Here is a 23,802-nt window from a genome sequence, read left to right as displayed (position 1 = left end):
AACTGCTGCTTTCCCTTTCTCCTTTTCTGCGCAGCTTTTGCATTGGTTTCAATCTCCAGTTCCTTAGCAGTTGCAAGAACTTTTTTCCTGATTTTCATGTTGGTCTGTAAACCAAAAATACCTCTGATACTGGTGCAATATAGTCATTGAACTCAGGGTTGTGATGTCTAGAGTTTAAAAAAAACATATGCCACGGAGCGTTGGTGGTATAGTGGTGAGCATAGCTGCCTTCAAAGCAGTTGACCCGGGTTCGATTCCCGGCCAACGCAGTGCTAATATTTATACATTAAGCAAGCTGTAGCTATTCTAACGCAATATGTTAAAAAAAAGAGAAATATCTTGACCAGATTACTCAGCTATTAGATAAATAATAAACAAAGACATAGGCAGGCATCCCAAAAGCTCAGTCTGCGACTTTCTATGTCCTGAAATTTTTATATTTTACAAACAGCAGTCACCACTCACAACTGCTGGTAATAAATGGGCTGCAGGGGGGCAGGCAATGAAACGGCTAAGCCCTTCTGCCCGACCAGCCTTTACCTCAGCATCTCTGCAGTAAAAAGTGTTTCAGGTCAATATCTCTCCCCTGGAAAAAATGTGCGAGACCCACCACCGATAAATGTGGCAAAAGTCCCCAACATTTTCTGCATATTTGTGCTCTTACCTGAAAGCAGCGCCACCTTGTAGTCATCGCAGGCAACTGCAGCATACAACCAAATTTATCCGAGAGCAAGGTGAAAGAAACCCAAGGGAACAGCCCCTGTCTGCAGCAGGAAGGTTGGCTGCTTCGAATGGACAGAACTTCCAGTCCTAAGTCCACTCACGTCCCGAACGCTCATACCGGGCAAGCCCTCACCGGGTGCACCTCTGGCTCCCAGGTAAGGCCAAAACCTGAGCATGGTAGCGCAGGATCACAGAGAAGGAGCGGGTGGGGGTGCTTCTGTCTTGACAAAGGCGTGACATGGCTAGTGACTGAGAGGGCCTTGACTTTCCCCTATGACTGACTGTGAGAGGGGAAGGCGAAGATTTTCTGCACCCAGCATGCCTTGTGACATTCTTAGGCAAATGAGGTGAGAGCCCTGCCAGAATAGCTCCAGCGATCCCATGCCACTCCTCTGAAGGCTCCTGATCTGCATAACCACAGCATTTTGAACAGGAAGCAGAGTGGCGCAGCGGAAGCGTGCTGGGCCCATAATCCAGAGGTCGATGGATCGAAACCATCCTCTGATAGCATGGATTGATTTTTTTTCTTGTGAGGACCACTCTCTCGTTTCCACGCTGCCAGAGCAGAAAACAGCAGGCTTGTGCCAGCTTTTTGTGGGAAGAGACTTCTCAACTATCAGTCTCTGCTCAAAGTCAGGGAGACAGATGGTCAGAGAATCAACCCTACACTTCAAAGGAAATGATGCACAGTTATGACCATTAAAGAAAGATGGGACCCTCGCACTTCTTTCTGAGCCTGCTTGGAACGTTATTATTCCCTTTTTTTGTCCTGCTATTATCAATCTCCTGTGAATTTCGTGGAGCTGTTTTCTTTCTCTACCCTGCTGTTTTTCCCTTGCTGCCAATATATGCTTATTTCAATGATTTGAACTGCTGCTTTCCCTTTCTCCTTTTCTGCGCAGCTTTTGCATTGGTTTCAATCTCCAGTTCCTTAGCAGTTGCAAGAACTTTTTTCCTGATTTTCATGTTGGTCTGTAAACCAAAAATACCTCTGATACTGGTGCGATATAGTCATTGAACTCAGGGTTGTGATGTCTAGAGTTTAAAAAAACATATGCCATGGAGCGTTGGTGGTATAGTGGTGAGCATAGCTGCCTTCCAAGCAGTTGACCCGGGTTTGATTCCCGGCCAACGCAGTGCTAATATTTATACATTAAGCAAGCTGTAGCTATTCTAACGCAATATGTTAAAAAAAAGATAAATATCTTGACCAGATTCCTCAGCTATTAGATAAATAATAAACAAAGACATAGGCAGGCATCCCAAAAGCCCCGTCTGCGACTTTCTATGTCCTGAAATTTTTATATTTTACAAACAGCAGTCACCACTCACAACTGCTGGTAATAAATGGGCTGCAGGAGGGCAGGCAATGAAACGGCTAAGCCCTTCTGCCCGACCAGCCTTTAGAACTGCAGCATCTCTGCAGTAAAAAGTGTTTCAGGTCAATATCTCTCCCCTGGAAAAAATGTGCGAGACCCACCACCGATAAATGTGGCAAAAGTCCCCAACATTTTCTGCATATTTGTGCTCTTACCTGAAAGCAGCGCCACCTTGTAGTCATCGCAGGCAACTGCAGCATACAACCAAATTTATCCGAGAGCAAGGTGAAAGAAACCCAAGGGAACAGCCCCTGTCTGCAGCAGGAAGGTTGGCTGCTTCGAATGGACAGAACTTCCAGTCCTAAGTCCACTCACATCCCAAACGCTCCCAAACGCTCTCACCGGGTGCACCTCTGGCTCCCAGGTAAGGCCAAAACCTGAGCATGGTAGCGCAGGATCACAGAGAAGGAGCGGGTGGGGGTGCTTCTGTCTTGACAAAGGCGTGACATGGCTAGTGACTGAGAGGGCCTTGACTTTCCCCTATGACTGACTGTGAGAGGGGAAGGCGAAGATTTTCTGCACCCAGCATGCCTTGTGACATTCTTAGGCAAATGAGGTGAGAGCCCTGCCAGAATAGCTCCAGCGATCCCATGCCACTCCTCTGAAGGCTCCTGATCTGCATAACCACAGCATTTTGAACAGGAAGCAGAGTGGCGCAGCGGAAGCATGCTGGGCCCATAATCCAGAGGTCGATGGATCGAAACCATCCTCTGATAGCATGGATTGATTTTTTTTCTTGTGAGGACCACTCTCTCGTTTCCACGCTGCCAGAGCAGAAAACAGCAGGCTTGTGCCAGCTTTTTGTGGGAAGAGACTTCTCAACTATCGGTCTCTGCTCAAAGTCAGGGAGACAGATGGTCAGAGAATCAACCCTACACTTCAAAGGAAATGATGCACAGTTATGACCATTAAAGAAAGATGGGACCCTCGCACTTCTTTCTGAGCCTGCTTGGAACGTTATTATTCCCTTATTTTGTCCTGCTATTATCAATCTCCTGTGAATTTCATGGAGCTGTTTTCTTTCTCTACCCTGCTGTTTTTCCCTTGCTGCCAATATATGCTTATTTCAATGATTTGAACTGCTGCTTTCCCTTTCTCCTTTTCTGCGCAGCTTTTGCATTGGTTTCAATCTCCAGTTCCTTAGCAGTTGCAAGAACTTTTTTCCTGATTTTCATGTTGGTCTGTAAACCAAAAATACCTCTGATACTTGTGCAATATAGTCATTGAACTCAGGGTTGTGATGTCTAGAGTTTAAAAAAAACATATCCCACGGAGCGTTGGTGGTATAGTGGTGAGCATAGCTGCCTTCCAAGCAGTTGACCTGGGTTCGATTCCCGGCCAACGCAGTGCTAATATTTATACATTAAGCAAGCTGTAGCTATTCTAACGCAATATGTTAAAAAAAAGAGAAATATCTTGACCAGATTACTCAGCTATTAGATAAATAATAAACAAAGACATAGGCAGGCATCCCAAAAGCCCCGTCTGCGACTTTCTATGTCCTGAAATTTTTATATTTTACAAACAGCAGTCACCACTCACAACTGCTGGTAATAAATGGGCTGCAGGGGGGCAGGCAATGAAACGGCTAAGCCCTTCTGCCCGACCAGCCTTTAGAACTGCAGCATCTCTGCAGTAAAAAGTGTTTCAGGTCAATATCTCTCCCCTGGAAAAAATGTGCGAGACCCACCACCGATAAATGTGGCAAAAGTCCCCAACATTTTCTGCATATTTGTGCTCTTACCTGAAAGCAGCACCACCTTGTAGTCATCGCAGGCAACTGCAGCATACAACCAAATTTATCCGAGAGCAAGGTGAAAGAAACCCAAGGGAACAGCCCCTGTCTGCAGCAGGAAGGTTGGCTGCTTCGAATGGACAGAACTTCCAGTCCTAAGTCCACTCACGTCCCGAACGCTCCCAAACGCTCATACCGGGCAAGCCCTCACCAGGTGCACCTCTGGCTCCCAGGTAAGGGCAAAACCTGAGCATGGTAGCGCAGGATCACAGAGAAGGAGCGGGTGGGGGTGCTTCTGTCTTGACAAAGGCGTGACATGGCTAGTGACTGAGAGGGCCTTGACTTTCCCCTATGACTGACTGTGAGAGGGGAAGGCGAAGATTTTCTGCACCCAGCATGCCTTGTGACATTCTTAGGCAAATAAGGTGAGAGCCCTGCCAGAATAGCTCCAGCGATCCCATGCCACTCCTCTGAAGGCTCCTGATCTGCATAACCACAGCATTTTGAACAGGAAGCAGAGTGGCGCAGCGGAAGCGTGCTGGGCCCATACCCCAGAGGTCGATGGAACGAAACCATCCTCTGCTAGCATGGATTGATTTTTTTTCTTGTGAGGACCACTCTCTCGTTTCCACGCTGCCAGAGCAGAAAACAGCAGGCTTGTGCCAGCTTTTTGTGGGAAGAGACTTCTCAACTATCGGTCTCTGCTCAAAGTCAGGGAGACAGATGGTCAGAGAATCAACCCTACACTTCAAAGGAAATGATGCACAGTTATGACCATTAAAGAAAGATGGGACCCTCGCACTTCTTTCTGAGCCTGCTTGGAACGTTATTATTCCCTTATTTTGTCCTGCTATTATCAATCTCCTGTGAATTTCGTGGAGCTGTTTTCTTTCTCTACCCTGCTGTTTTTCCCTTGCTGCCAATATATGCTTATTTCAATGATTTGAACTGCTGCTTTCCCTTTCTCCTTTTCTGCGCAGCTTTTGCATTGGTTTCAATCTCCAGTTCCTTAGCAGTTGCAAGAACTTTTTTCCTGATTTTCATGTTGGTCTGTAAACCAAAAATACCTCTGATACTGGTGCAATATAGTCATTGAACTCAGGGTTGTGATGTCTAGAGTTTAAAAAAAACATATCCCACGGAGCGTTGGTGGTATAGTGGTGAGCATAGCTGCCTTCCAAGCAGTTGACCTGGGTTCGATTCCCGGCCAACGCAGTGCTATTATTTATACATTAAGCAAGCTGTAGCTATTCTAACGCAATATGTTAAAAAAAAGAGAAATATCTTGACCAGATTACTCAGCTATTAGATAAATAATAAACAAAGACATAGGCAGGCATCCCAAAAGCCCCGTCTGCGACTTTCTATGTCCTGAAATTTTTATATTTTACAAACAGCAGTCACCACTCACAACTGCTGGTAATAAATGGGCTGCAGGGGGGCAGGCAATGAAACGGCTAAGCCCTTCTGCCCGACCAGCCTTTAGAACTGCAGCATCTCTGCAGTAAAAAGTGTTTCAGGTCAATATCTCTCCCCTGGAAAAAATGTGCGAGACCCACCACCGATAAATGTGGCAAAAGTCCCCAACATTTTCTGCATATTTGTGCTCTTACCTGAAAGCAGCACCACCTTGTAGTCATCGCAGGCAACTGCAGCATACAACCAAATTTATCCGAGAGCAAGGTGAAAGAAACCCAAGGGAACAGCCCCTGTCTGCAGCAGGAAGGTTGGCTGCTTCGAATGGACAGAACTTCCAGTCCTAAGTCCACTCACGTCCCGAACGCTCCCAAACGCTCATACCGGGCAAGCCCTCACCAGGTGCACCTCTGGCTCCCAGGTAAGGGCAAAACCTGAGCATGGTAGCGCAGGATCACAGAGAAGGAGCGGGTGGGGGTGCTTCTGTCTTGACAAAGGCGTGACATGGCTAGTGACTGAGAGGGCCTTGACTTTCCCCTATGACTGACTGTGAGAGGGGAAGGCGAAGATTTTCTGCACCCAGCATGCCTTGTGACATTCTTAGGCAAATAAGGTGAGAGCCCTGCCAGAATAGCTCCAGCGATCCCATGCCACTCCTCTGAAGGCTCCTGATCTGCATAACCACAGCATTTTGAACAGGAAGCAGAGTGGCGCAGCGGAAGCGTGCTGGGCCCATACCCCAGAGGTCGATGGAACGAAACCATCCTCTGCTACCATGGATTGTTTTTTTTTCTTGTGAGGACCACTCTCTCGTTTCCACGCTGCCAGAGCGGAAAACAGCAGGCTTGTGCCAGCTTTTTGTGGGAAGAGACTGCTCAACTATCGGTCTCTGCTCAAAGTCAGGGAGACAGATGGTCAGAGAATCAACCCTACACTTCAAAGGAAATGATGCACAGTTATGACCATTAAAGAAAGATGGGACCCTCGCACTTCTTTCTGAGCCTGCTTGGAACGTTATTATTCCCTTTTTTTGTCCTGCTATTATCAATCTCCTGTGAATTTCGTGGAGCTGTTTTCTTTCTCTACCCTGCTGTTTTTCCCTTGCTGCCAATATATGCTTATTTCAATGATTTGAACTGCTGCTTTCCCTTTCTCCTTTTCTGCGCAGCTTTTGCATTGGTTTCAATCTCCAGTTCCTTAGCAGTTGCAAGAACTTTTTTCCTGATTTTCATGTTGGTCTGTAAACCAAAAATACCTCTGATACTGGTGCAATATAGTCATTGAACTCAAGGTTGTGATGTCTAGAGTTTAAAAAAACATATGCCATGGAGAGTTGGTGGTATAGTGGTGAGCATAGCTGCCTTCCAAGCAGTTGACCTGGGTTTGATTCCCGGCCAACGCAGTGCTAATATTTATACATTAAGCAAGCTGTAGCTATTCTAACGCAATATGTTAAAAAAAAGAGAAATATCTTGACCAGATTACTCAGCTATTAGATAAATAATAAACAAAGACATAGGCAGGCATCCCAAAAGCCCCGTCTGCGACTTTGTATGTCCTGAATTTTTTTAAATATTTTACAAACAGCAGTCAACACTCACAACTGCTGGTAATAAATGGGCTGCAGGGGGGCAGGCAATGAAACGGCTAAGCCCTTCTGCCCGACCAGCCTTTAGAACTGCAGCATCTCTGCAGTAAAAAGTGTTTCAGGTCAATATCTCTCTCCTGGAAAAAATGTGCGAGACCCACCACCGATAAATGTGGCAAAAGTCCCCAACATTTTATGCATATTTGTGCTCTTACCTGAAAGCAGCGCCACCTTGTAGCCATCGCAGGCAACTGCAGCATACAACCAAATTTATCCGAGAGCAAGGTGGAAGAAACCCAAGGGGACAGCCCCTGTCTGCAGCAGGAAGGTTGGCTGCTTCGAATGGACAGAACTTCCAGTCCTAAGTCCACTCACGTCCCAAACGCTCCCAAACACTCAAGCCCTCACCTGGTGCACCTCTGGCTCCCAGGTAAGGCCAAAACCTGAGCATGGTAGCGCAGGATCACAGAGAAGGAGCGGGTGGGGGTGCTTCTGTCTTGACAAAGGCGTGACATGGCTAGTGACTGAGAGGGCCTTGACTTTCCCCTATGACTGACTGTGAGAGGGGAAGGCGAAGATTTTCTGCACCCAGCATGCCTTGTGACATTCTTAGGCAAATGAGGTGAGAGCCCTGCCAGAATAGCTCCAGCGATCCCATGCCACTCCTCTGAAGGCTCCTGATCTGCATAACCACAGCATTTTGAGCAGGAAGCAGAGTGGCGCAGCGGAAGCGTGCTGGGCCCATAACCCAGAGGTTGAAGGATCGAAACCATCCTCTGCTAGCATGGATTGATTTTTTTTCTTGTGAGGACCACTCTCTCGTTTCCACGCTGCCAGAGCGGAAAACAGCAGGCTTGTGCCAGCTTTTTGTGGGAAGAGACTGCTCAACTATCGGTCTCTGCTCAAAGTCAGGGAGACAGATGGTCAGAGAATCAACCCTACACTTCAAAGGAAATGATGCACAGTTATGACCATTAACGAAAGATGGGACCCTCGCACTTCTTTCTGAGGCTGCTTGGAACGTTATTATTCCCTTTTTTTGTCCTGTTATTATCAATCTCCTGTGAATTTCGTGGAGCTGTTTTCTTTCTCTACCCTGCTGTTTTTCCCTTGCTGCCAATATATGCTTATTTCAATGATTTGAACTGCTGCTTTCCCTTTCTCCTTTTCTGCGCAGCTTTTGCATTGGTTTCAATCTCCAGTTCCTTAGCAGTTGCAAGAACTTTTTTCCTGATTTTCATGTTGGTCTGTAAACCAAAAATACCTCTGATACTGGTGCAATATAGTCATTGAACTCAGGGTTGTGATGTCTAGAGTTAAAAAAAAACATATGGCACGGAGCGTTGGTGGTATAGTGGTGAGCATAGCTGCCTTCCAAGCAGTTGACCCGGGTTCGATTCCCAGCCAACGCAGTGCTAATATTTATACATTAAGCAAGCTGTAACTATTCTAACGCAATATGTTAAAAAAAAAGAGAAATATCTTGACCAGATTACTCAGCTATTAGATAAATAATAAACAAAGACATAAGCAGGCATCCCAAAAGCCCCGTCTGCGACTTTCTATGTCCTGAAATTTTTATATTTTACAAACAGCAGTCACCACTCACAACTGCTGGTAATAAATGGGCTGCAGGGGGGCAGGCAATGAAACGGCTAAGCCCTTCTGCCCGACCAGCCTTTAGAACTGCAGCATCTCTGCAGTAAAAAGTGTTTCAGGTCAATATCTCTCCCCTGGAAAAAATGTGCGAGACCCACCACCGATAAATGTGGCAAAAGTCCCCAACATTTTCTGCATATTTGTGCTCTTACCTGAAAGCAGCGCCACCTTGTAGTCATCGCAGGCAACTGCAGCATACAACCAAATTTATCCGAGAGCAAGGTGAAAGAAACCCAAGGGAACAGCCCCTGTCTGCAGCAGGAAGGTTGGCTGCTTCGAATGGACAGAACTTCCAGTCCTAAGTCCACTCACGTCCCTAACGCTCATAACGGGCAAGCCCTCACCGGGTGCACCTCTGGCTCCCAGGTAAGGCCAAAACCTGAGCATGGTAGCGCAGGATCACAGAGAAGGAGCGGGTGGGGGTGCTTCTGTCTTGACAAAGGCGTGACATGGCTAGTGACTGAGAGGGCCTTGACTTTCCCCTATGACTGACTGTGAGAGGGGAAGGCGAAGATTTTCTGCACCCAGCATGCCTTGTGACATTCTTAGGCAAATGAGGTGAGAGCCCTGCCAGAATAGCTCCAGCGATCCCATGCCACTCCTCTGAAGGCTCCTGATCTGCATAACCACAGTATTTTGAACAGGAAGCAGAGTGGCGCAGCGGAAGCGTGCTGGGCCCATAATCCAGAGGTCGATGGATCGAAACCATCCTCTGATAGCATGGATTGATTTTTTTTCTTGTGAGGACCACTCTCTCGTTTCCACGCTGCCAGAGCAGAAAACAGCAGGCTTGTGCCAGCTTTTTGTGGGAAGAGACTTCTCAACTATCGGTCTCTGCTCAAAGTCAGGGAGACAGATGGTCAGAGAATCAACCCTACACTTCAAAGGAAATGATGCACAGTTATGACCATTAAAGAAAGATGGGACCCTCGCACTTCTTTCTGAGCCTGCTTGGAACGTTATTATTCCCTTTTTTTGTCCTGCTATTATCAATCTCCTGTGAATTTCGTGGAGCTGTTTTCTTTCTCTACCCTGCTGTTTTTCCCTTGCTGCCAATATATGCTTATTTCAATGATTTGAACTGCTGCTTTCCCTTTCTCCTTTTCTGCGCAGCTTTTGCATTGGTTTCAATCTCCAGTTCCTTAGCAGTTGCAAGAACTTTTTTCCTGATTTTCATGTTGGTCTGTAAACCAAAAATACCTCTGATACTGTTGCAATATAGTCATTGAACTCAGGGTTGTGATGTCTAGAGTTTAAAAAACACATATGCCACGGAGCGTTGGTGGTATAGTGGTGAGCATAGCTGCCTTCCAAGCAGTTGACCCGGGTTCGATTCCCGGCCAACGCAGTGCTAATATTTATACATTAAGCAAGCTGTAGCTATTCTAACGCAATATGTTAAAAAAAAGATAAATATCTTGACCAGATTACTCAGCTATTAGATAAATAATAAACAAAGACATAGGCAGGCATCCCAAAAGCTCAGTCTGCGACTTTCTATGTCCTGAAATTTTTATATTTTACAAACAGCAGTCACCACTCACAACTGCTGGTAATAAATGGGCTGCAGGGGGGCAGGCAATGAAACGGCTAAGCCCTTCTGCCCGACCAGCCTTTACCTCAGCATCTCTGCAGTAAAAAGTGTTTCAGGTCAATATCTCTCCCCTGGAAAAAATGTGCGAGACCCACCACCGATAAATGTGGCAAACGTCCCCAACATTTTCTGCATATTTGTGCTCTTACCTGAAAGCAGCGCCACCTTGTAGTCATCGCAGGCAACTGCAGCATACAACCAAACTTATCCGAGAGCAAGGTGAAAGAAACCCAAGGGAACAGCCCCTGTCTGCCGCAGGAAGGTTGGCTGCTTCGAATGGACAGAACTTCCAGTCCTAAATCCACTCACGTCCCGAACGCTCATACCGGGCAAGCCCTCACCGGGTGCACCTCTGGCTCCCAGGTAAGGCCAAAACCTGAGCATGGTAGCGCAGGATCACAGAGAAGGAGCGGGTGGGGGTGCTTCTGTCTTGACAAAGGCGTGACATGGTTAGTGACTGAGAGGGCCTTGACTTTCCCCTATGACTGACTGTGAGAGGGGAAGGCGAAGATTTTCTGCACCCAGCATGCCTTGTGACATTCTTAGGCAAATGAGGTGAGAGCCCTGCCAGAATAGCTCCAGCGATCCCATGCCACTCCTCTGAAGGCTCCTGATCTGCATAACCACAGCATTTTGAACAGGAAGCAGAGTGGCGCAGCGGAAGCGTGCTGGGCCCATAACCCAGAGGTCGATGGATCGAAACCATCCTCTGCTAGCATGGATTGATTTTTTTTCTTGTGAGGACCACTCTCTCGTTTCCACGCTGCCAGAGCGGAAAACAGCAGGCTTTTGCCAGCTTTTTGTGGGAAGAGACTGCTCAACTATCAGTCTCTGCTCAAAGTCAGGGAGACAGATGGTCAGAGAATCAACCCTACACTTCAAAGGAAATGATGCACAGTTATGACCATTAAAGAAAGATGGGACCCTCGCACTTCTTTCTGAGCCTGCTTGGAACGTTATTATTCCCTTTTTTTGTCCTGCTATTATCAATCTCCTGTGAATTTCGTGGAGCTGTTTTCTTTCTCTACCCTGCTGTTTTTCCCTTGCTGCCAATATATGCTTATTTCAATGATTTGAACTGCTGCTTTCCCTTTCTCCTTTTCTGCGCAGCTTTTGCATTGGTTTCAATCTCCAGTTCCTTAGCAGTTGCAAGAACTTTTTTCCTGATTTTCATGTTGGTCTGTAAACCAAAAATACCTCTGATACTGGTGCAATATAGTCATTGAACTCAGGGTTGTGATGTCTAGAGTTTAAAAAAACATATGCCATGGAGCGCTGGTGGTATAGTGGTGAGCATAGCTGCCTTCCAAGCAGTTGACCCGGGTTTGATTCCCGGCCAAAGCAGTGCTAATATTTATACATTAAGCAAGCTGTAGCTATTCTAACGCAATATGTTAAAAAAAAGATAAATATCTTGACCAGATTACTCAGCTATTAGATAAATAATAAACAAAGACATAGGCAGGCATCCCAAAGGCCCCGTCTGCGACTTTCTATGTCCTGAAATTTTTATATTTTACAAACAGCAGTCACCACTCACAACTGCTGGTAATAAATGGGCTGCAGGGGGGCAGGCAATGAAACGGCTAAGCCCTTCTGCCCGACCAGCCTTTAGAACTGCAGCATCTCTGCAGTAAAAAGTGTTTCAGGTCAATATCTCTCCCCTGTAAAAAATGTGCGAGACCCACCACCGATAAATGTGGCAAAAGTCCCCAACATTTTCTGCATATTTGTGCTCTTACCTGAAAGCAGCGCCACCTTGTAGTCATCGCAGGCAACTGCAGCATACAACCAAATTTATCCGAGAGCAAGGTGAAAGAAACCCAAGGGAACAGCCCATGTCTGCAGCAGGAAGGTTGGCTGCTTCGAATGGACAGAACTTCCAGTCCTAAGTCCACTCACGTCCCGAACGCTGCCGAACGCTCCCAAACGCTCTCACCGGGTGCACCTCTGGCTCCCAGGTAAGGCCAAAACCTGAGCATGGTAGCGCAGGATCACAGAGAAGGAGCGGGTGGGGGTGCTTCTGTCTTCACAAAGGCGTGACATGGCTAGTGACTGAGAGGGCCTTGACTTTCCCCTATGACTGACTGTGAGAGGGGAAGGCGAAGATTTTCTGCACCCAGCATGCCTTGTGACATTCTTAGGCAAATGAGGTGAGAGCCCTGCCAGAATAGCTCCAGCGATCCCATGCCACTCCTCTGAAGGCTCCTGATCTGCATAACCACAACATTTTGAACAGGAAGCAGAGTGGCGCAGCGGAAGCGTGCTGGGCCCATAATCCAGAGGTCAATGGATCGAAACCATCCTCTGATAGCATGGATTGATTTTTTTTCTTGTGAGGACCACTCTCTCGTTTCCACGCTGCCAGAGCAGAAAACAGCAGGCTTGTGCCAGCTTTTTGTGGGAAGAGACTTCTCAACTATCGGTCTCTGCTCAAAGTCAGGGAGACAGATGGTCAGAGAATCAACCCTACACTTCAAAGGAAATGATGCACAGTTATGACCATTAAAGAAAGATGGGACCCTCGCACTTCTTTCTGAGCCTGCTTGGAACGTTATTATTCCCTTATTTTGTCCTGCTATTATCAATCTCCTGTGAATTTCGTGGAGCTGTTTTCTTTCTCTACCCTGCTGTTTTTCCCTTGCTGCCAATATACGCTTATTTCAATGATTTGAACTGCTGCTTTCCCTTTCTCCTTTTCTGCGCAGCTTTTGCATTGGTTTCAATCTCCAGTTCCTTAGCAGTTGCAAGAACTTTTTTCCTGATTTTCATGTTGGTCTGTAAACCAAAAATACCTCTGATACTGGTGCAATATAGTCATTGAACTCAGGATTGTGATGTCTAGAGTTTAAAAACAACATATGCCCCGGAGCGTTGGTGGTATAGTGGTGAGCATAGCTGCCTTCCAAGCAGTTGACCCGGGTTCGATTCCCGGCCAACGCAGTGCTAATATTTATACATTAAGCAAGCTGTAGCTATTCTAACGCAATATGTTAAAAAAAAGAGAAATATCTTGACCAGATTACTCAGCTATTAGATAAATAATAAACAAAGACATAGGCAGGCATCCCAAAAGCCCCGTCTGCGACTTTCTATGTCCTGAAATTTTTATATTTTACAAACAGCAGTCACCACTCACAACTGCTGGTAATAAATGGGCTGCAGGGGTGCAGGCAATGAAACGGCTAAGCCCTTCTGCCCGACCAGCCTTTAGAACTGCAGCATCTCTGCAGTAAAAAGTGTTTCAGGTCAATATCTCTCCCCTGGAAAAAATGTGCGAGACCCACCACCGATAAATGTGGCAAAAGTCCCCAACATTTTCTGCATATTTGTGCTCTTACCTGAAAGCAGCACCACCTTGTAGTCATCGCAGGCAACTGCAGCATACAACCAAATTTATCCGAGAGCAAGGTGAAAGAAACCCAAGGGAACAGCCCCTGTCTGCAGCAGGAAGGTTGGCTGCTTCGAATGGACAGAACTTCCAGTCCTAAGCCCACTCACGTCCCAAACGCTCCCAAACACTCAAGCCCTCACCTGGTGCACCTCTGGCTCCCAGGTAAGGCCAAAACCTGAGCATGGTAGCGCAGGATCACAGAGACGGAGCGGGTGGGGGTGCTTCTGTCTTGACAAAGGAGTGACATGGCTAGTGACTGAGAGGGCCTTGACTTTCCCCTATGACTGACTGTGAGAGGGGAAGGCGAAGATTTTCTGCACCCAGCATGCCTTGTGACATTCTTAGGCAAATGAGGTGAGAGCCCTGCCAGAATAGCTCCAGCGATCCCATGCCACTCCTCTGAAGGCTCCTGATCTGCATAACCACAGCATTTTGAGCAGGAAGCAGAGTGGCGCAGCGGAAGCGTGCTGGGCCCATAACCCAGAGGTTGAAGGATCGAAACCATCCTCTGCTAGCATGGATTGATTTTTTTTCTTGTGAGGACCACTCTCTCGTTTCCACGCTGCCAGAGCGGAAAACAGCAGGCTTGTGCCAGCTTTTTGTGGGAAGAGACTGCTCAACTATCGGTCTCTGCTCAAAGTCATGGAGACAGATGGTCAGAGAATCAACCCAACACTTCAAAGGAAATGATGCACAGTTATGACCATTAACGAAAGATGGGACCCTCGCACTTCTTTCTGAGGCTGTTTGGAACGTTATTATTCCCTTTTTTTGTCCTGTTATTATCAATCTCCTGTGAATTTCGTGGAGCTGTTTTCTTTCTCTACCCTGCTGTTTTTCCCTTGCTGCCAATATATGCTTATTTCAATGATTTGAACTGCTGCTTTCCCTTTCTCCTTTTCTGCGCAGCTTTTGCATTGGTTTCAATCTCCAGTTCCTTAGCAGTTGCAAGAACTTTTTTCCTGATTTTCATGTTGGTCTGTAAACCAAAAATACCTCTGATACTGGTGCAATATAGTCATTGAACTCAGGGTTGTGATGTCTAGAGTTAAAAAAAAACATATGGCACGGAGCGTTGGTGGTATAGTGGTGAGCATAGCTGCCTTCCAAGCAGTTGACCCGGGTTCGATTCCCGGCCAACGCAGTGCTAATATTTATACATTGAGCAAGCTGTAGCTATTCTAACGCAATATGTTAAAAAAAAAGAGAAATATCTTGACCAGATTACTCAGCTATTAGATAAATAATAAACAAAGACATAGGCAGGCATCCCAAAATCCCCGTCTGCGACTTTCTATGTCCTGAAATTTTTATATTTTACAAACAGCAGTCACCACTCACAACTGCTGGTAATAAATGGGCTGCAGGGGGGCAGGCAATGAAACGGCTAAGCCCTTCTGCCCGACCAGCCTTTAGAACTGCAGCATCTCTGCAGTAAAAAGTGTTTCAGGTCAATATCTCTCCCCTGGAAAAAATGTGCGAGACCCACCACCGATAAATGTGGCAAAAGTCCCCAACATTTTCTGCATATTTGTGCTCTTACCTGAAAGCAGCACCACCTTGTAGTCATCGCAGGCAACTGCAGCATACAACCAAATTTATCCGAGAGCAAGGTGAAAGAAACCCAAGGGAACAGCCCCTGTCTGCAGCAGGAAGGTTGGCTGCTTTGAATGGACAGAACTTCCAGTCCTAAGTCCACTCACGTCCCGAACGCTCCCAAACGCTCATACCGGGCAAGCCCTCACCTTGTGAACCTCTGGCTCCCAGGTAAGGCCAAAACCTGAGCATGGTAGCGCAGGATCACAGAGAAGGAGCGGGTGGGGGTGCTTCTGTCTTGACAAAGGCGTGACATGGCTAGTGACTGAGAGGGCCTTGACTTTCCCCTATGACTGACTGTGAGAGGGGAAGGCGAAGATTTTCTGCACCCAGCATGCCTTGTGACATTCTTAGGCAAATGAGGTGAGAGCCCTGCCAGAATAGCTCCAGCGATCCCATGCCACTCCTCTGAAGGCTCCTGATCTGCATAACCACAGCATTTTGAACAGGAAGCAGAGTGGCGCAGCGGAAGCGTGCTGGGCCCATAACCCAGAGGTCGATGGATCGAAACCATCCTCTGCTACCATGGATTGTTTTTTTTTCTTGTGAGGACCACTCTCTCGTTTCCACGCTGCCAGAGCGGAAAACAGCAGGCTTGTGCCAGCTTTTTGTGGGAAGAGACTGCTCAACTATCGGTCTCTGCTCAAAGTCAGGGAGACAGATGGTCAGAGAATCAACCCTACACTTCAAAGGAAATGATGCACAGTTATGACCATTAAAGAAAGATGGGACCCTCGCACTTCTTTCTGAGCCTACTTGGAACGTTATTATTCCCTTTTTTTGTCCTGCTATTATCAATCTCCTGTGAATTTCGTGGAGCTGTTTTCTTTCTCTACCCTGCTGTTTTTCCCTTGCTGCCAATATATGCTTATTTCAATGATTTGAACTGCTGCTTTCCCTTTCTCCTTTTCTGTGTAGCTTTTGCATTGGTTTCAATCTCCAGTTCCTTAGCAGTTGCAAGAACTTTTTTCCTGATTTTCATGTTGGTCTGTAAACCAAAAATACCTCTGATACTGGTGCAATATAGTCATTGAACTCAGGGTTGTGATGTCTAGAGTTTAAAAAAACATATGCCATGGAGAGTTGGTGGTATAGTGGTGAGCATAGCTGCCTTCCAAGCAGTTGACCCGGGTTTGATTCCCGGCCAACGCAGTGCTAATATTTACACATTAAGCAAGCGGTAGCTATTCTAACGCAATATGTTAAAAAAAAGAGAAATATCTTGACCAGATTACTCAGCTATTAGATAAATAATAAACAAAGACATAGGCAGGCATCCCAAAAGCCCCGTCTGCGACTTTCTATGTCCTGAATTTTTTTAAATATTTTACAAACAGCAGTCACCACTCACAACTGCTGGTAATAAATGGGCTGCAGGGGGGCAGGCAATGAAACGGCTAAGCCCTTCTGTCCGACCAGCCTTTAGAACTGCAGCATCTCTGCAGTAAAAAGTGTTTCAGGTCAATATCTCTCCCCTGGAAAAAATGTGCGAGACCCACCACCGATAAATGTGGCAAAAGTCCCCAACATTTTCTGCATATTTGTGCTCTTACCTGAAAGCAGCGCCACCTTGTAGTCATCGCAGGCAACTGCAGCATACAACCAAATTTATCCGAGAGCAAGGTGAAAGAAACCCAAGGGGACAGCCCCTGTCTGCAGCAGGAAGGTTGGCTGCTTCGAATGGACAGAACTTCCAGTCCTAAGTCCACTCACGTCCCGAACGCTCCCAAACACTCAAGCCCTCACCTGGTGCACCTCTGGCTCCCAGGTAAGGCCAAAACCTGAGCACGGTAGCGCAGGATCACAGAGAAGGAGCGGGTGGGGGTGCTTCTGTCTTGACAAAGGCGTGACATGGCTAGTGACTGAGAGGGCCTTGATTTTCCCCTATGACTGACTGTGAGAGGGGAAGGCGAAGATTTTCTGCACCCAGCATGCCTTGTGACATTCTTAGGCAAATGAGGTGAGAGCCCTGCAAGAATAGCTCCAGCGATCCCATGCCACTCCTCTGAAGGCTCCTGATCTGCATAACCACAGCATTTTGAGCAGGAAGCAGAGTGGCGCAGCGGAAGCGTGCTGGGCCCATAACCCAGAGGTCGAAGGATCGAAACCATCCTCTGCTAGCATGGATTGATTTTTTTTCTTGTGAGGACCACTCTCTCGTTTCCACGCTGCCAGAGCGGAAAACAGCAGGCTTGTGCCAGCTTTTTGTGGGAAGAGACTGCTCAACTATCGGTCTCTGCTCAAAGTCAGGGAGACAGATGGTCAGAGAATCAACCCTACACTTCAAAGGAAATGATGCACAGTTATGACCATTAACGAAAGATGGGACCCTCGCACTTCTTTCTGAGGCTGCTTGGAACGTTATTATTCCCTTTTTTTGTCCTGTTATTATCAATCTCTTGTGAATTTCGTGGAGCTGTTTTCTTTCTCTACCCTGCTGTTTTTCCCTTGCTGCCAATATATGCTTATTTCAATGATTTGAACTGCTGCTTTCCCTTTCTCCTTTTCTGCGCAGCTTTTGCATTGGTTTCAATCTCCAGTTCCTTAGCAGTTGCAAGAACTTTTTTCCTGATTTTCATGTTGGTCTGTAAACCAAAAATACCTCTGATACTGGTGCAATATAGTCATTGAACTCAGGGTTGTGATGTCTAGAGTTTAAAAAAAACATATGGCACGGAGCGTTGGTGGTATAGTGGTGAGCATAGCTGCCTTCCAAGCAGTTGACCCGGGTTCGATTCCCGGCCAACGCAGTGCTAATATTTATACATTAAGCAAGCTGTAGCTATTCTAACGCAATATGTTAAAAAAAAGAGAAATATCTTGACCAGATTACTCAGCTATTAGATAAATAATAAACAAAGACATAAGCAGGCATCCCAAAAGCCCCGTCTGCGACTTTCTATGTCCTGAAATTTTTATATTTTACAAACAGCAGTCACCACTCAGAACTGCTGGTAATAAATGGGCTGCAGGGGGGCAGGCAATGAAACGGCTAAGCCCTTCTGCCCGACCAGCCTTTAGAACTGCAGCATCTCTGCAGTAAAAAGTGTTTCAGGTCAATATCTCTCCCCTGGAAAAAATGTGCGAGACCCACCACCGATAAATGTGGCAAAAGTCCCCAACATTTTCTGCATATTTGTGCTCTTACCTGAAAGCAGCGCCACCTTGTAGTCATCGCAGGCAACTGCAGCATACAACCAAATTTATCCGAGAGCAAGGTGAAAGAAACCCAAGGGAACAGCCCCTGTCTGCAGCAGGAAGGTTGGCTGCTTCGAATGGACAGAACTTCCAGTCCTAAGTCCACTCACGTCCCGAACGCTCATAACGGGCAAGCCCTCACCGGGTGCACCTCTGGCTCCCAGGTAAGGCCAAAACCTGAGCATGGTAGCGCAGGATCACAGAGAAGGAGCGGGTGGGGGTGCTTCTGTCTTGACAAAGGCGTGACATGGCTAGTGACTGAGAGGGCCTTGACTTTCCCCTATGACTGACTGTGAGAGGGGAAGGCGAAGATTTTCTGCACCCAGCATGCCTTGTGACATTCTTAGGCAAATGAGGTGAGAGCCCTGCCAGAATAGCTCCAGCGATCCCATGCCACTCCTCTGAAGGCTCCTGATCTGCATAACCACAGCATTTTGAACAGGAAGCAGAGTGGCGCAGCGGAAGCGTGCTGGGCCCATAATCCAGAGGTCGATGGATCGAAACCATCCTCTGATAGCATGGATTGATTTTTTTTCTTGTGAGGACCACTCTCTCGTTTCCACGCTGCCAGAGCAGAAAACAGCAGGCTTGTGCCAGCTTTTTGTGGGAAGAGACTTCTCAACTATCGGTCTCTGCTCAAAGTCAGGGAGACAGATGGTCAGAGAATCAACCCTACACTTCAAAGGAAATGATGCACAGTTATGACCATTAAAGAAAGATGGGACCCTCGCACTTCTTTCTGAGCCTGCTTGGAACGTTATTATTCCCTTTTTTTGTCCTGCTATTATCAATCTCCTGTGAATTTCGTGGAGCTGTTTTCTTTCTCTACCCTGCTGTTTTTCCCTTGCTGCCAATATATGCTTATTTCAATGATTTGAACTGCTGCTTTCCCTTTCTCCTTTTCTGCGCAGCTTTTGCATTGGTTTCAATCTCCAGTTCCTTAGCAGTTGCAAGAACTTTTTTCCTGATTTTCATGTTGGTCTGTAAACCAAAAATACCTCTGATACTAGTGCAATATAGTCATTGAACTCAGGGTTGTGATGTCTAGAGTTTAAAAAAAACATATGGCACGGAGCGTTGGTGGTATAGTGGTGAGCATAGCTGCCTTCCAAGCAGTTGACCCGGGTTCGATTCCCGGCCAACGCAGTGCTAATATTTATACATTAAGCAAGCCGTAGCTATTCTAACGCAATATGTTAAAAAAAAGAGAAATATCTTGACCAGATTACTCAGCTATTAGATAAATAATAAACAAAGACATAAGCAGGCATCCCAAAAGCCCCGTCTGCGACTTTCTATGTCCTGAAATTTTTATATTTTACAAACAGCAGTCACCACTCAGAACTGCTGGTAATAAATGGGCTGCAGGGGGGCAGGCAATGAAACGGCTAAGCCCTTCTGCCCGACCAGCCTTTAGAACTGCAGCATCTCTGCAGTAAAAAGTGTTTCAGGTCAATATCTCTCCCCTGGAAAAAATGTGCGAGACCCACCACCGATAAATGTGGCAAAAGTCCCCAACATTTTCTGCATATTTGTGCTCTTACCTGAAAGCAGCGCCACCTTGTAGTCATCGCAGGCAACTGCAGCATACAACCAAATTTATCCGAGAGCAAGGTGAAAGAAACCCAAGGGAACAGCCCCTGTCTGCAGCAGGAAGGTTGGCTGCTTCGAATGGACAGAACTTCCAGTCCTAAGTCCACTCACGTCCCGAACGCTCATAACGGGCAAGCCCTCACCGGGTGCACCTCTGGCTCCCAGGTAAGGCCAAAACCTGAGCATGGTAGCGCAGGATCACAGAGAAGGAGCGGGTGGGGGTGCTTCTGTCTTGACAAAGGCGTGACATGGCTAGTGACTGAGAGGGCCTTGACTTTCCCCTATGACTGACTGTGAGAGGGGAAGGCGAAGATTTTCTGCACCCAGCATGCCTTGTGACATTCTTAGGCAAATGAGGTGAGAGCCCTGCCAGAATAGCTCCAGCGATCCCATGCCACTCCTCTGAAGGCTCCTGATCTGCATAACCACAGCATTTTGAACAGGAAGCAGAGTGGCGCAGCGGAAGCGTGCTGGGCCCATAATCCAGAGGTCGATGGATCGAAACCATCCTCTGATAGCATGGATTGATTTTTTTTCTTGTGAGGACCACTCTCTCGTTTCCACGCTGCCAGAGCAGAAAACAGCAGGCTTGTGCCAGCTTTTTGTGGGAAGAGACTTCTCAACTATCGGTCTCTGCTCAAAGTCAGGGAGACAGATGGTCAGAGAATCAACCCTACACTTCAAAGGAAATGATGCACAGTTATGACCATTAAAGAAAGATGGGACCCTCGCACTTCTTTCTGAGCCTGCTTGGAACGTTATTATTCCCTTTTTTTGTCCTGCTATTATCAATCTCCTGTGAATTTCGTGGAGCTGTTTTCTTTCTCTACCCTGCTGTTTTTCCCTTGCTGCCAATATATGCTTATTTCAATGATTTGAACTGCTGCTTTCCCTTTCTCCTTTTCTGCGCAGCTTTTGCATTGGTTTCAATCTCCAGTTCCTTAGCAGTTGCAAGAACTTTTTTCCTGATTTTCATGTTGGTCTGTAAACCAAAAATACCTCTGATACTGTTGCAATATAGTCATTGAACTCAGGGTTGTGATGTCTAGAGTTTAAAAAAAACATATGCCACGGAGCGTTGGTGGTATAGTGGTGAGCATAGCTGCCTTCCAAGCAGTTGACCCGGGTTCGATTCCCGGCCAACGCAGTGCTAATATTTATACATTAAGCAAGCTGTAGCTATTCTAACGCAATATGTTAAAAAAAAGATAAATATCTTGACCAGATTACTCAGCTATTAGATAAATAATAAACAAAGACATAGGCAGGCATCCCAAAAGCTCAGTCTGCGACTTTCTATGTCCTGAAATTTTTATATTTTACAAACAGCAGTCACCACTCACAACTGCTGGTAATAAATGGGCTGCAGGGGGGCAGGCAATGAAACGGCTAAGCCCTTCTGCCCGACCAGCCTTTACCTCAGCATCTCTGCAGTAAAAAGTGTTTCAGGTCAATATCTCTCCCCTGGAAAAAATGTGCAAAACCCACCACCGATAAATGTGGCAAACGTCCCCAACATTTTCTGCATATTTGTGCTCTTACCTGAAAGCAGCGCCACCTTGTAGTCATCGCAGGCAACTGCAGCATACAACCAAACTTATCCGAGAGCAAGGTGAAAGAAACCCAAGGGAACAGCCCCTGTCTGCCGCAGGAAGGTTGGCTGCTTCGAATGGACAGAACTTCCAGTCCTAAATCCACTCACGTCCCGAACGCTCATACCGGGCAAGCCCTCACCGGGTGCACCTCTGGCTCCCAGGTAAGGCCAAAACCTGAGCATGGTAGCGCAGGATCACAGAGAAGGAGCGGGTGGGGGTGCTTCTGTCTTGACAAAGGGCGTGACATGGTTAGTGACTGAGAGGGCCTTGACTTTCCCCTATGACTGACTGTGAGAGGGGAAGGCGAAGATTTTCTGCACCCAGCATGCCTTGTGACATTCTTAGGCAAATGAGGTGAGAGCCCTGCCAGAATAGCTCCAGCGATCCCATGCCACTCCTCTGAAGGCTCCTGATCTGCATAACCACAGCATTTTGAACAGGAAGCAGAGTGGCGCAGCGGAAGCGTGCTGGGCCCATAACCCAGAGGTCGATGGATCGAAACCATCCTCTGCTAGCATGGATTGATTTTTTTTCTTGTGAGGACCACTCTCTCGTTTCCACGCTGCCAGAGCGGAAAACAGCAGGCTTTTGCCAGCTTTTTGTGGGAAGAGACTGCTCAACTATCAGTCTCTGCTCAAAGTCAGGGAGACAGATGGTCAGAGAATCAACCCTACACTTCAAAGGAAATGATGCACAGTTATGACCATTAAAGAAAGATGGGACCCTCGCACTTCTTTCTGAGCCTGCTTGGAACGTTATTATTCCCTTTTTTTGTCCTGCTATTATCAATCTCCTGTGAATTTCGTGGAGCTGTTTTCTTTCTCTACCCTGCTGTTTTTCCCTTGCTGCCAATATATGCTTATTTCAATGATTTGAACTGCTGCTTTCCCTTTCTCCTTTTCTGCGCAGCTTTTGCATTGGTTTCAATCTCCAGTTCCTTAGCAGTTGCAAGAACTTTTTTCCTGATTTTCATGTTGGTCTGTAAACCAAAAATACCTCTGATACTGGTGCAATATAGTCATTGAACTCAGGGTTGTGATGTCTAGAGTTTAAAAAAACATATGCCATGGAGCGCTGGTGGTATAGTGGTGAGCATAGCTGCCTTCCAAGCAGTTGACCCGGGTTTGATTCCCGGCCAAAGCAGTGCTAATATTTATACATTAAGCAAGCTGTAGCTATTCTAACGCAATATGTTAAAAAAAAGATAAATATCTTGACCAGATTACTCAGCTATTAGATAAATAATAAACAAAGACATAGGCAGGCATCCCAAAGGCCCCGTCTGCGACTTTCTATGTCCTGAAATTTTTATATTTTACAAACAGCAGTCACCACTCACAACTGCTGGTAATAAATGGGCTGCAGGGGGGCAGGCAATGAAACGGCTAAGCCCTTCTGCCCGACCAGCCTTTAGAACTGCAGCATCTCTGCAGTAAAAAGTGTTTCAGGTCAATATCTCTCCCCTGGAAAAAATGTGCGAGACCCACCACCGATAAATGTGGCAAAAGTCCCCAACATTTTCTGCATATTTGTGCTCTTACCTGAAAGCAGCGCCACCTTGTAGTCATCGCAGGCAACTGCAGCATACAACCAAATTTATCCGAGAGCAAGGTGAAAGAAACCCAAGGGAACAGCCCATGTCTGCAGCAGGAAGGTTGGCTGCTTCGAATGGACAGAACTTCCAGTCCTAAGTCCACTCACGTCCCGAACGCTCCCGAACGCTCCCAAACGCTCTCACCGGGTGCACCTCTGGCTCCCAGGTAAGGCCAAAACCTGAGCATGGTAGCGCAGGATCACAGAGAAGGAGCGGGTGGGGGTGCTTCTGTCTTGACAAAGGCGTGACATGGCTAGTGACTGAGAGGGCCTTGACTTTCCCCTATGACTGACTGTGAGAGGGGAAGGCGAAGATTTTCTGCACCCAGCATGCCTTGTGACATTCTTAGGCAAATGAGGTGAGAGCCCTGCCAGAATAGCTCCAGCGATCCCATGCCACTCCTCTGAAGGCTCCTGATCTGCATAACCACAGCATTTTGAACAGGAAGCAGAGTGGCGCAGCGGAAGCGTGCTGGGCCCATAATCCAGAGGTCAATGGATCGAAACCATCCTCTGATAGCATGGATTGATTTTTTTTCTTGTGAGGACCACTCTCTCGTTTCCACGCTGCCAGAGCAGAAAACAGCAGGCTTGTGCCAGCTTTTTGTGGGAAGAGACTTCTCAACTATCGGTCTCTGCTCAAAGTCAGGGAGACAGATGGTCAGAGAATCAACCCTACACTTCAAAGGAAATGATGCACAGTTATGACCATTAAAGAAAGATGGGACCCTCGCACTTC

At 46.9% G+C, this 23,802-nt stretch overlaps 8 non-coding genes across 8 annotated transcripts; all 8 read left to right on the top strand.

The window, feature by feature from the left end:
• The first annotated feature begins 3,376 nt into the window (after positions 1-3,376).
• TRNAG-UCC (transfer RNA glycine (anticodon UCC)) lies at positions 3,377-3,448 on the top strand. Its single transcript has one exon. It is a non-coding gene; the product is annotated as a tRNA-Gly (tRNA).
• Positions 3,449-4,980: 1,532 nt separating this feature from the next.
• TRNAG-UCC (transfer RNA glycine (anticodon UCC)) lies at positions 4,981-5,052 on the top strand. Its single transcript has one exon. It is a non-coding gene; the product is annotated as a tRNA-Gly (tRNA).
• A 4,724-nt stretch (positions 5,053-9,776) lies between these two features.
• TRNAG-UCC (transfer RNA glycine (anticodon UCC)) lies at positions 9,777-9,848 on the top strand. Its single transcript has one exon. It is a non-coding gene; the product is annotated as a tRNA-Gly (tRNA).
• Positions 9,849-12,965: 3,117 nt separating this feature from the next.
• Positions 12,966-13,037, top strand: TRNAG-UCC (transfer RNA glycine (anticodon UCC)). The gene has a single exon. It is a non-coding gene; the product is annotated as a tRNA-Gly (tRNA).
• A 1,523-nt stretch (positions 13,038-14,560) lies between these two features.
• Positions 14,561-14,632, top strand: TRNAG-UCC (transfer RNA glycine (anticodon UCC)). Its single transcript has one exon. It is a non-coding gene; the product is annotated as a tRNA-Gly (tRNA).
• Positions 14,633-17,762: 3,130 nt separating this feature from the next.
• On the top strand, positions 17,763-17,834 carry TRNAG-UCC (transfer RNA glycine (anticodon UCC)). Its single transcript has one exon. It is a non-coding gene; the product is annotated as a tRNA-Gly (tRNA).
• A 1,522-nt stretch (positions 17,835-19,356) lies between these two features.
• On the top strand, positions 19,357-19,428 carry TRNAG-UCC (transfer RNA glycine (anticodon UCC)). Its single transcript has one exon. It is a non-coding gene; the product is annotated as a tRNA-Gly (tRNA).
• A 1,522-nt stretch (positions 19,429-20,950) lies between these two features.
• TRNAG-UCC (transfer RNA glycine (anticodon UCC)) lies at positions 20,951-21,022 on the top strand. The gene has a single exon. It is a non-coding gene; the product is annotated as a tRNA-Gly (tRNA).
• Positions 21,023-23,802: the final 2,780 nt, after the last annotated feature.

Source organism: Pleurodeles waltl, unplaced genomic scaffold (assembly GCF_031143425.1).
Source record: "Pleurodeles waltl isolate 20211129_DDA unplaced genomic scaffold, aPleWal1.hap1.20221129 scaffold_69, whole genome shotgun sequence".
Lineage (NCBI taxonomy): Eukaryota > Metazoa > Chordata > Amphibia > Caudata > Salamandridae > Pleurodeles > Pleurodeles waltl.
The sequence above is the reverse complement of the archived record's forward strand: the minus strand, read 5'-3'. Positions and strand labels throughout refer to the sequence as shown.